The following is a 13,279-nucleotide window of genomic DNA, read 5'->3' on the forward strand; positions in this document are numbered from 1 at the left end:
ATTATTAAGAAACCTAGGAGTCTACATATAAATTCCACTGGTACACTTTCCCGACTTGTGTGTTAGCAAAACAGGACCAGATGTTTGTTGTCCATGGAAGACTAATAGGGGAGAAAAGTAAAGAAATAAACTATGTGGAACAGAAAAACAGATGCCAAGTTAGATACATCACCATAAAATTGCTAGCATAAGTCCCGCTGTCTACCCTCCAGGGTGTTTTCCAGGCATAATTACACAGCTTTCAACCTATTCCTAGACATTTTGTAGCACTATTCCCAGAGTAAAAACAGTCTCACCAGATTCAATGGGGTAAACCTTTACACCTATGAAAGGTATGCTGTAATTCCAAATAGCTGTAGCAGGGTTAGCCAGCCGAGCTGCAGTACTGTTCACTTTTGCTTGCGCTGCACTCGTTTGATTGTGGTTATGTTCCGTCGGTGCCGGTATGCTCAATACTTTCCGGGGATAGAGCGTCTGTGGTTTGCACACATTGATTGGCCACGCTGTTATCTATGGGCATTCTTCTACCGGTGAGGATATTTGCTCAATTTGTTTGCTCTCTGTTCTGCATCTCGGGAGTTGTCCAGCAATTCAACCCCGGTAATGGTATCTTGAGGCACTAGATCTTCAGATGCCACATTCTCAGAGGGCACTAATGTCGTCCCCATGTGAGTAGCTTTGGGACCTTTTGTGTATATTTTCGCAAATGCCATAATCGGTGAGTGCTCCAGTTTAAGAGAGTGATCGTCCAGGATCCTTAGGACTTCTACTTCCGCTCTCTGCATTATGGCCACCTCGGTCAATGATTAAGTAGCTTATGGATCGAAGGTAGATTTGTATAATGCTGTGGTATGCTCCAAGGAAAATATTAGGCAGAAACATGGAATGTCAATGTAGGCAGTGATGTGTAAGAAAGCACTGTTGGTCAATTAGGAGGCCGCAATCTCTGAAGTGTTCCTGAAGGCTTTAAATAGCACCAAATAGAAAAAAAGCAGCTTCATTTTAGAGAGCATTCTCCATTGTAGGATATATAATGTAAAGCTGTGTTATATGAGGTGATAGAGGTTAGCTTTTGTGAAAATTTGGTCCAAGATTTGAAGCAGCCAACATTCATGCGACTTTTCATGGATGCCTCACGGAAGTTCTCCCCTGTGGCCATGAATTCCTTTTTTTCATCTAATAAATGTTTTATCATCCTCTAATTTGGAGCTGTAGGACGCCATTCCTAAAGGGTAATGGAAAAAATCTGTCATATTAACTACTATTCCCTTAGAGGATAGTACTTCTTTCAGACACCCTATGGGTAGAAAATATAAATCTTTCCTTAGCGAGACTTTTTAACAAGCAGGTTTTTGTTTAAGCCAGCTTTTGGTATTGCTTGTGCCGCTGCTACATTTTCTCTTTCAGACCACCTTTTAGATGATTTTTTAAAATTGTTTTAATCTACTAAATTTGTCAATTTTTTTGTGATGCCATTCTTGTTATAATGCAAAAAGTATGGCTTTAGCTGTCTTGATCAGAAGAGCTTTATGGCTGCATTATTGGCCAGTAGACTTTCGTCTCTTTGCTTCTGCAGAAATTTTTTTTGGCCCTGGTTTGGATGCCATTTTTTCATAGTGGCTGGAGCAAAGGGGACCTTCTTACCTCTGGGCAAAGGGCTTAAGGTAAGAACAGGGAAGCTTTCAAAGGCAGGGAGAGTCCACGACTTAATTCATAACTGTTGGGAATATCAACACCTGACCACCAGGAGGAGTTAAAGACACCCCAGACAAAGGCTATAAATACCCCTCCCACTTCCCCATCCCCCCAGTCATTCTTTGCCTTTCGACACTATAGGAGGATGGCAGAGAAGGTGCTTAGAAGATTGGAAGATAGAATATAGTCCTTTAATGGGAATGTTCCCTGCAAGAGAGGACTAGGGTATTGGAGTAGCCATGTAAATCTCTCAGTGAGAGTAATGGTGAAGGTTAGATCCATTATGTATCAGGGAACGTTCTCTGTTAACATATGGATTATTAACGAACTACCCTTAGGAAATCAGTGTAGACGAGTTACTCTGCTTTTCCTTTGTCTTAACCAGGTCACTGTCGGAGGGGATACCTGTCAAACCTTGGGCAGCTGTGTGCGTGCTCCACAGCAAGATTCCTGGGGTTAAGTCCCTTTATTTATTATGGGAATAGGTGTTCTCATAGGGATGCCGGAAGAGAGCTCACAGTGTGGGTGTTGAACTATTTCCCCTGAGGGATCTGAGGAAAATATACTCCGGTGCCGGAGTTTTTATTTTTTGATGCACGAGGGGACTTAACTCCTTTGTGGAGTACTTGTGAGGGTTGATGGCGACTCTGGGGCCTTTTTTAGACAGATGGCAGATTGAGGCTTGATATTTGTATCTGTGCAATCTTTACTCCCATGTTTTAGTTCGACTGTGGGGGCGGAGTTATATCGCGCTCCATGTGACCGGCTTTTCTTCCTCCTGCCGGCGCTTCTTAGTTGAGATTAATATCAATAATAACTGCCTTTATTGTGAGGAGGCCATTGTATGTCCTTCGGCCCAGTTCTGCTCCATCTGTCTGGGGTATGTTTTAAAATCCAGGAAGGAATCTAAGATTACTATTTCTTCTGAGAAATTAACCCACTCTGAGCCTTCTACCTCTCAGGAGTCTGTTCTCCAGGTGATGCCTCTCCTCTCCCCTTTACCCAGATTTAATCCTATCTCACAAGCAGTCCCTTGCGGCCAGCCTTTACCTCCTACTAGGGGTAGCTTTTTTCCTGCAGATTTTTCTTCACAATTGCAATCTGCTGTAATTGCAGTCTTAAACGCTTTACCTATTTTTGGGAAAGGCAAGAGAAAGGTAAAACATAGTCCTGCAGATTTGGGGGACATTTCTTCTATTCAGTCAGAGTTGTCTAACCTATCTCACATTTCTGAGGATGACCTAATGTTTGTAGCGTCAGAAGGTGAAATATCAGATGCAGAGACTTCTGAGGTTAAGACTCCTACTTCTGAACAGTCTAGGTTCAGATTTAAAATTGAACATCTCAGTTTCCTTTTGAAGAAGGTTTTAGCCACCTTGGAGGTTCCAGAAGCTAACCTTATGGAAGAACCCAAGATCCCTAAACTTGACAGGGTCTATGAAGATAGGAAGGCCCCCAAGATCTTTCTAGTCCCAGTTCGCATGGCGAACATTATTACCAGTGAATGGGAGAAGATTGGATCTCCTTTCTCTCCCTCCTCTACTTTTAAAAAGTTGTTCCTGGCTCCTGACTCTCACTTGGAACTTTGGAGTTCTGTTCCAAAGTTAGACGTAGCAATTTCTACTCTCGCTAAGCGCACTACCATTCAGTTGGAAGATCGATCTTCCTTTAGGGACCTGATGGATAAGAAGTTGGAAAGTTACTTAAGGAGAATGTTCCAACATATGGGTTTCCTTTTTTCAACTGGCAGCAGCGGTGGCCGCTGTTGCGGGCTCAGCCTCTTACTGGTGTGACTCCTTATCAGAACTAATTGAAGTTGAGTCCCCCTTAGAGGATATTTAGGACATAATAAAGGCTCTTAGACTAGCCAATTCCTTTATCTGTGATGCTAATATGCAGATTGTTTGCCTGAATGCTAAATCCTCAAGTTTTGCGGTACTAGCTCGCAGAGCAATATGGTTAAAATTCTGGTCTGCTGATATTGTTTCCAAATCCAGGCTCCTTTCATTGCCCTTCAAGGGAAAGGTACTATTTGGACCAGGATTGAATTCTATAATTTCTACTGTTACTGGAGGAAAGGGTTCCTTTTTCCCACAAGATAAGAAGGCGAGGCTAAAGGGTCGCTCGCCAACTAATTTTCGTTCTTTTCAATCTCATAAGTCTCAACGGACTCAGTCGACCTCCAAGCCCGAACAATCTAAGGGTACCTGGAAGCCTCCTCAATCTAGGAACAAATCCAAACAGGCCAAAAAGCCAGACAAAAGTAAACTGAGAAGGGGCAGCCCCCGATCGGGGATCGGATCAGGTAGGGTTAGATTGGCTCTTTTCTCAGAGGTCTGGAGACAGGATGTTCAGGATCATTGGGTGTTAGACGTAGTGTCCCAAGGATACAGCATAGGATTCAAATCACTTCCTCCCAGAGGAAGATTTATACTGTCCAGACTGTCCTCAAGGCCAGAGAAGAGAGCTGCCTTTCTAGATTGCGTTCAGGTCTGTCCTCCCTAGAGGTCATAATACCGGTACCTGCCTCTCAAAGGGGACTAGGTTTTTATTCAAATCTCTTTATAGTTCCAAAGAAGGAGGTAACTTTTCATCCTATCCTAGACTTAAAGTGTCTAAACAAATTTCTCAGAGTACCATCCTTCAAGATGGAGACAATCAGGTCCATCCTTCCTTTGATCCAGGAGGGACAGTACATGACCATGATAGACTTAAAGGATGCTTACTTACATGTTCTGATCCACAGGGATCACTTTCAGTTCCAGAGATTTGCCTTTCTAGATAGCACTTCCATTTGGTTTACCTACTGCCCCCAGAAAATTTACAAAGAGTCTGTGTGCTCTTCTAGCCATGGCCATATCTCAAGGTATCGTGGTAGCCAATTACCGGGACAATATCTTGGTTCAGTCTCCCTCTTTTTTCTTGGCAAGAGCTCATTCAGAATCACTACTGAGTCTCCTTCGAACTCATGGGTGGAAGATAAATCTAGAAAAGAGTTCTCCGACTCCCTCTACCAGAGTAGTTTTTCTGGGGACCATCATCGATTCAGTATCCATGAGGATATTTTTGACAGATCAGTGACGTTCCAAGCTAGCTTTGGCTTGCCGTTCCCTGCAATCCACCTCAAATCCTTTGGTGGCTCAGTGTATGGAGGTTATAGGGCTGATGGTGTCTTCTATGAGCATTATTCCTTTTGCTTGCTTCCATCTCAGACATCTACAACTATGCATGCTCAGACAATGGAACGGAGATCACTTAAACTATCTTAGCAGATAGTGTTAGACAACCCAACAAGAGAATCTCTCTCTCTTGGTGGCTTTGTCAGGACCATCTGTTTCTAGGAAAGTGCTGCTTGAGACCGTCCTGGGAGATTGTGACTACGGATGACAGCCTTTCAGCCTGGGGAGCAGTCTCGGGTTCCAGGATGGCCCAGGGTATTTGGTCCCGAGAAGAGTCTTCCCAATAGATAAATATTCTAGAACTGCGGGTGATTCTCAATGCTCTTAGGGCCTGGCCTCAGCTCCATTCTGCCCAAAAGTAAGATTTCAGTCAGACAATATTACCTCGGTTGCGTAAATCAACCATCAAGGAGGCACAAGAAGTTCATTAACGATGAACAAGGTATCCCAAATCCTTCAGTGGGTGGAAACCCACAACTGTTGCCTCTCAGCGATCCACATCCCGGGGGGGAAGAACTGGGAAGCCGATTTTCTCAGCAGAGAATCCTTTCACCCGGGAGAATGTTCTTTCCACCCAGAGGTATTTTCAGAGATAACTCTCATATGGGGGTATACGGAGATAGATCTCATGGCATCTCGTCTCAATGCCAAACTACCCAGGTACGGGTCGAGATCGAGAGATCCTCAAGCAGAGTTTGTAGACGCGTTAGCGGTTCCCTGGAAGTTCAAACTCCATATATCTTTTTCCTTCATTGGCTCTACTGCCTTGTGTAGTAGCCCGCATCAAACAGGAGCTAGCCAGAGTGATTCTAATAGCTCCTTCATGGCTTTGAAGGACTTGGTTTGCAGATATAATAAGTATGTCCTCCTCCCCTCCATGGTGGTTACCTTACCGGAAGGATTTCTAATGCAGGGTCCTTTTCTTCATCAGAATCTAGACTCTGTACGCTTCACTGTGTGGCTCTTGAACGTCTAGTTTTAGCCAAGAGAGGTCTTTCTGATAAGGTCATAGATACCTTAATCCAGGCTTGGAAACCTGTCACGAAGTGTATTTACCATAAGGTCTGGCGGACCTATCTTCATTGGTGTGAGGAACAAGGGGTTCCTTGGCACAAAGTGAAGGTTTCTGTTCTTTTATCCTTCCTCCAGGAGGGATTGTATAAGGGTTTATCCGCTTGTTTCCTGAATGGTCAGATATTGTCCCTATCTGTTTTGCTACATAGGAGATTGGCTAATCTTCCTGATGTTCAATCTTTTGTTAAGGCCCTAGTTTGTATCAGGCCTGTGTTCAGAAATGTTGCTCCTCCTCGGAGTCTTAACCTTACTTTTATGGTTCTACAACAGGCTCCATTTGAGCCCATGCATTCTGTTGACCTCAAGCTTTTCTCTTGTTTTTGTTAGCTATTGCTTCGGCATGCAGAGTCTCTGAAATTTCTGCTCTTCAATATGAACCCACTTGTCTCGTGTTTCATGCTGAAAAGGCGGTTTTATGTACAAAGTTAGATTTTCTACCCAAGGCAGTCTCATATCGTAACATTAATCAGGAAATAGTTGTTCTGTCTTTTTGTCCTAAACTTTCCTCTCCTAAGGAACGGTTACTGCATAATCTGGACGTGGGTCATGCTTTAACATTTTACCTTTAAGCTACTAAGGACTTCAGGCAGTCCTCGTCCTTATTTATTCTTTACTCTGCAGGCGCCGGGGCCAGAAGGCTACTGCTACTTCTTTGTCCTTGTGGCTGAGGAGTGTCATCTGCTTAGCTTATGAGACAGCGGGACAACAGCCTCCTGAGAGGATAATGACTCATTCTACTAGAGCGGTTGCTTCCTCCTGGGTTTTTAAGATCAAAGCCTCTATGGATAAGATTTGTAAGGCGGCTACATGGTCCTCCTTACATGCTTTTTTAAACTTCTACAAATTTGATGTTTTCTCTTCGGCTGAAGTGGCTTTTGGGAGAAAGGTGTTACAGGCCATGGTGCCCTCTGTTTAGGGTCAGCCTTCTTTTTCGTTTGTCACTTATGATTAATTCATCAGTGTCCTCTGGAGCTTGGGTATTGATTCCCAACAGTTATGAATAAAGTTGCGGAGTCTCCCTGCCTTTGGAAGGAAAACAAAATTGATGCTTACCAGATAAATTCCTTTGCTTCCTGGCAGGAAGAGTCCACGACCCCACCCGTAATTGTTTTTTTTTTCTTTTGGCAGCTTCCTTATTGTATTTTTTCTTCTGGCACCTCTAAACCCAAATGCTTCTCCTACTTTTCCTTGTTCCCTCGGCCGAATGACTGGGGGGATGAGGAAGTGGGAGGGGTATTTATTGTAATAATCGTGGGATATTCCTCTATCAAACCAAACTTGGCCAGTAGTCTTCTTATCCCAGCATCAAGTGTAGTGATAGGAAATATCCCAGAGCAGAGAAAGTTTGTAAAATGAGGTAAGCAGTACTCACAATAGGCAGGGCAGTCCTTAGAGGCAATAGGAAGGAAATCCGGTACAATAGCAGTTCAGGGGTAAACCAATAGAAGGACCAGGAACAGGCAGGAGTCAGCAACATAGGAAAATTCAACAGTATAACAGTTCAGGGGTAATCCAATAGAATGGTCAGACAAGCAGAGTTCAGCAACAGTATATCAATCCAGCAGTTTAGGGGGTTAACAGGCAGAGTGGTCAGACAAGCAGAGTTCAGCAACAGAACAGCAATCTAGCAGTTTAGAGCTTAACAGGCAGAGTGGTCAGACAAGCAGTGTTCAGCAGCAGTATATCAATCCAGCAGTTTAGGGGTTAACAGGAAGAGTGGTCAGACAAGCAGAGGTCAGCAACAATATAAAAGTCCAGCATACAGCGACAATAACACCCAGGAGAACACTAAGTAACACCTATACTCATGCAGTGCATGTAAGAACTGCAGGTACTTACATAGGCGCTGATTCGCGCCAAGGAGGACACACAGGTGTACACAGGAGCGTCATTCAGGATGGAAAGGCAGCGTGTGGCGATGACGTCATTGCCGCACTCCCTAAAGCATCGCCTGTGTCTATGGCAATGGACATAGCAACAAGTCACCACCGCCGCGTCGATGGCAACAGGCATAGCGAGCGGCGGTGTGGCGGCAGTGTGACATTTATAGCTTTTTGGCTGGGGTATCTTTGCCTCCTCCTGGTGGTCAGGTGTTGATATTCCCAACAGTTATGAATTAAGTTGTGGACTCTCCCTGCCAAGAAGCAAAGGAATTTATCTGGTAAGCATAAGTTTTCGTCCTTTTATCGGACTAGGAACCAATTTTCTTCCTCCTTTTCACAAAAGCTTGAATCTTCCTGGAAGTTTATTTCCAACTGGATCAAGTCCAAGAAGCGTCTTCCTTCACTAAATCAACATGATGAAGGTGTGTCTTCTAATCCAGATTCTGGTAGGGGGCAGGTTAAGCCTTTTTCAGAAGTTCTGGTCACAGTCTATCCATGATCCCTGGTTTCTATACATAATTCCCAGGATTACAGAATAGACTTTAAGTTGTGGCCTTCTTGAGGCTTCTTCTGTCTCATGTTTCATAAGACCCAATAAAAGCAGAAGGTTTTTTCTTCAGTAATAGTTTTGGTTCTTATTTTGGAATGAGGTTAAGGATTTCAAACCCATTCTTTCATTGTTTCAAGAAAGAAAGAACTTTTAAGCCTATTCTGGATCTCAAAATTTTAATCACATTTTTCAGGATCATTTTATGTCCTCATTAGATTTGAAGGATGTTAACCTTATTATCCCATCCACAAGGATCACCTCCAGTTCCTAAGATTTCCTTTTCTGAACAAATTCTTACAGTTTGTGGATTTTCCTTTTGCACTAGCTACAGCTCCCATAATTTTTAAAAAGTTTCTTGGAACTCTTTGGTCTGTGATTATTATCATTGGCTCTTTTCCTGGGCAATACTTTAGCTCTGGCTCCATCTTGCCTTTTATCTGTTGTTTTTTTTGCAAGCATGGCTGGAGAATCAATGTTCTGTGTGTGTCCTTACAATATGCACATGGGAGGCAATGGAGTGAGAGGAGCAAAAGTAGTCAGTGGAATGATCCATGTGTGCAAAGGAAACACTGTTACAAATTAAGGTCAGCTACTGAAATTAGATATTTAGATGAGTTCCAGGTACTAAAAGTACACCTGAGACAATTCCACACACTGCTCATGCGTGACTATCCGTGCACTTGCATAAGTTGTTGTGCTCGACACGCAGCATATTTGACTCCAAAAGCTCTTGAAACGCGATGACATCACTGTAAGGTGGAGTCCGGTGGCCATTTCAAAACAGCCAACACTGGAAAGCAAACTCGATTTTCACAGAATGCTTCTGTCTTGGAAGGTATTGTTTTTTTTTTAATATAATCTGCCAGGAGAGTGTCTCTTTCTAATGAAATTTCCGGTTAGGATAAGGCGGTTTTAAGAACTGCTAGTATTTTTTATCAAATATAAATAAAGTTTTCCTTTTTTAATATATCCATTTTTGAGTGCAGGCGCTTTATATATATTTTTTTAATGTGGTTTTTCGAACTCAATATGTTTTTGTTTTTTTATCTAATGTGTTATCTTTTGAAATAATCAATCATAACATGTTAGCTCCTTCTTTTGGGCAAATTCAAATTTCTAAAGAGCATTTTAATTTGATTTACATGCTACATAGGATTTAGACAATCCTTTTGTTTATTTGTTCTTTTCACTAGTCTACATTTTGTTCTACAGCTGTTACTTTAGCTTCCTGGTTAAAGTAGATAATTTGTAAGGTTTACTTGGAGACAGGAAAGTCTCCCCCCAAAAAAAATCTACAGTCCATTCTAGATTATTTAAGTTTTTTGGACCTTTAAGAAAGTGGCTTCTTTTGAACAGTTTTGCAAAGCAGCAACTTGGGCTTCTTTATACACTTCTTTATACACTTTTACCAGTTTGATATTTTCGCCTCCTCTGAGGCAGCTTTTGGCAGGAAGTTCTACAGGTTGTAGTGGCTGGTAAATAAGTGTCAACTTTAAGCTTTTGTCCCACCCATTTACTTGTGGACTCCACAGCTTGGGTATTTGATCCTAGGAGTAATGGTTTGTGGATTCTCACCATCTTAAGAAAAAGAAAAAAAAAATATGCTTACCTGATAAATTCATTTCTTTTGTGGTGGTGAGAGTCAATACGACTTGTCTTCTTATATTTTTCCAATTAACATCCGTTCCAGTATGCACTTCATTTACCCTTTGTCCTTTCCTACTATTTTTCTTCTTTCTTGACTATACATTAGACTAGGATACCAGAGAGGTGGAACGGATTAAAAGTTTGTGGAATGTTAGGTATGTTGCCTCCCCCTAGTGGCCAGGATTTGAATTCCAGAAGTAATGGCTCTTTGACTCTCACCACCATGAAATAAATTAATTTATCAGGTAAGCATACATTTTGTTTTGTTTTTTAAGCCTGAACGGGATCATGTTAAGCTGCCACAAATCAGATTATGCTGCTTCAAAGGGACATAAAACAAGTTGGAATAGAGACAAAATGCTGTGAACTCAGTTGAAATACAATGCCTGTGTCTAAACACTGATAAGGGGTGGAGTTGGCTTCTCCAGGCAGCTTAGCTATGTAATTTATTTTGCTTATTTTTTAAAATTATTTTAAAATACTTGCCATCAATTTTTAAAATGTTTTCATGCAAACTATTTTTAATTAATTAGCCCTTTTGGATATGCACAGATCTCAACCTGTTTTATTTTCCTTTAAATACAACAGATGTTAATGTAGTAATTTTGTTTTTAACTAGCAGCACAGGTATTTGATGTTTGTTATGCAACCCACAAATCATTGTCAGTAGCTGGGATGGGCAATGCTTTCACTTTTCTTGTTGTCCCCTTCAAGGACTATTAAATACAGTAGAATTGCATAATCAACAAATGCATAATAAAAGACAATGCAATAGCATGTGACCTGATATCCAAATGAGTAGTAGATTGTTTTCTGACTTTAGTGTTCCTTTAATTACTTACAGGTATTTGCACACATGCAATCTAGTTCAGATTTTATTCTTTGGGTCTATTCAAATTATGTTCAAAATGTGGTTTAGAGAGAAAACTGAGAAGTTAAAAATAGCTGGAGACGTCATGGGGCAGACTGTGAGTATTAGATTCTTTCTAGATTAATTCTTTGGAAGCTGTCTCTTCACTTAGTAAGCTGTTGCAATATCCTTCCAAATTCCAACACAATCAGAAGTTTTAAATGGTCTATGTGAATATATATATGTCTTTAATGATTGCAAAAGTCAACAGTAATTTTTCATAATTGACCAAAAAAACTTTTCTAAATTACTTCTATTATTTATTATTTGCTTTGTTTTGTTGATAGCGCTGCGGAATCTGTTGGCACTCTACAAATACCCGATAATAATAATAATAATATTCTTTGTTAAAGAGAACATATCTATGTAGTCTAGGAGTGTGCATGTGTCTTGATATTCAAAACCTCCCTGCTCAGTTGAGATATTCTAAAATGATCCTTCAGCACTGAGGTCCCTAGTGAAATTTTCAAAAGGCAGATTTTGCTTCTCCAAGGGGCGTTCCCTGCATTTCTGTATGTGAAGAAAAGAAAATCCCAGTGCAATATAGCACTGCATGACATGACAGTTCCGCTGCATTTACACTTTCTGTTTTGTATCACTTTACACTTCAGGTTACATTTTATTACATTTAACCTTTGCTTTATTTATTTTGTATACAGCAGTGTTTTAGGATTGTGATTTTACAAATTCTTATTATGCTTTCACAGTTTCTGTGTAACTTTAACACATTAGGCTCATACTTTGTATATATATGTGTATTTTTTACAAATTAGATTGTACATTGCAAGTCTTTTATTTAAACTGTCAGCTTCAGTTTCCCAGAGATCATCATTACTCTCTATAGACCTGATAACATTTTCTAGTTTGAAGATAGAATATAGTGCTGACTTCACAAAGGGGGAACTCACTGAATTTACTAAGAAAAAGGGAGGAACCTGGAAATCCCAGAGAGATGAGAGATGTATTCCATAGAAAGTAGTAAAGCTCTCTGGGATACAACACTTCACATGGGAGAGAGAAGGTAACCGTAGGACCCCTGGGACTGATATAAAGGCTCTTTCTGCATCAATTTCAAATGAAATTGAAATACTTCACTATAATTTAACTTAGTATATACTACTTTTCTTAAAATGCCACAAGACTGGTGAGAGAGCTTCAGACATACCCTTGGAACTCCCCTGTTTTGCCCAGGGATTTGCCCTGTCCCTCCCACTTTCTGAAACTGTCAGTTTACAATGAAGAAAATACAAAGTACAATGTAATTTTATACAAAGTATGATCCTGGGTTATTACAGTAACAAATAAACTTTCAAAGCATTATCAGAATGTGTAAAATCACTGCTAGATCAAAATTTAAATAAATTAAATATAAATGAGAAAGTTTAAAGCTTAAATGCAATAATAGTGAAAGGACCTTATCTGAAATGTATAGTAATAAAAACTACAATGTACAAAGTGTAACAAATCTCTCATATCATGCAGTGGTATATTGCACTGGGCTTGTCTCTGCTTCACATACATACATGAGAGAGATCTCGCTGTGCTGGAGAGTTCCGCCCTTTTTCTTTTTGAAAATTCAGTGAGTTCAGCTTATGTGAAGTCTGGTCTATGACAGCAGAGTTTGCAACAATGTATAACATTGTTATAAACATTTTTGCTTACACTGTTGTCATAGAATGCTAAAGACTATTAAATGCAAAGACAAGTAAGAGAAGTGGTCTGGACTATGGTAGAAAGGCCTGTTCCGATGTAGACAAATTGATTTCAATTATTGGATCGCATCTGGGGGGCGTCCCTACAATCCTAGGAACGCCCTCCAGACCGCGATTAAATCCTAGAAGCACAGAAGGCTTCAGGACAGCCGTTAGCTATGACGTTCTATTCCGTCATAACGGCTTTAAAGCCCAGTCTAATTATGACGGAATAGAACGTCATAACAGCTTTAAAAGGTTAATCTTTTATCTGAACTTGACCCAACCTATGAACTGTTTTTTGTTTAAAAAATATTGACATGTTGATCCCTTCTTGTGCCGTAATGCTGGTTCCACAAAGCTTCAGGAATGAACAGCATACTACAATAGCAATATTTTATGTATTGTGTCAGTGATATTTACACGTGTAAACCCTTTCTAATTAACCACACAATCCCATAATCAATAAATACATTTACTTAATGGAAGCAATAATTTATAGTAACAGTAGCAAAGCACACTAAAATGAAGAATGAGACAAGAGAATAAAATTCTTCTATATTTATAATGGTGTTTATTTGTGTGAGCATAAATGTGTATTTGTGTGTATATGATTGTGTTTATGTATGTCTGTATGGATGTGTTTGTGC

At 40.6% G+C, this 13,279-nt stretch overlaps 1 protein-coding gene across 2 annotated transcripts in view; it reads left to right on the forward strand.

The window, feature by feature from the left end:
- Positions 1–13,279, forward strand: part of TEC (tec protein tyrosine kinase) — a 431,581-nt gene that overhangs the window by 191,828 nt on the left and 226,474 nt on the right. The gene's annotated exons all lie outside the window — the stretch shown is intronic.

The sequence above is a fragment of the Bombina bombina genome, chromosome 2 (assembly GCF_027579735.1).
Source record: "Bombina bombina isolate aBomBom1 chromosome 2, aBomBom1.pri, whole genome shotgun sequence".
In the NCBI taxonomy this organism is placed as follows: domain Eukaryota; kingdom Metazoa; phylum Chordata; class Amphibia; order Anura; family Bombinatoridae; genus Bombina; species Bombina bombina.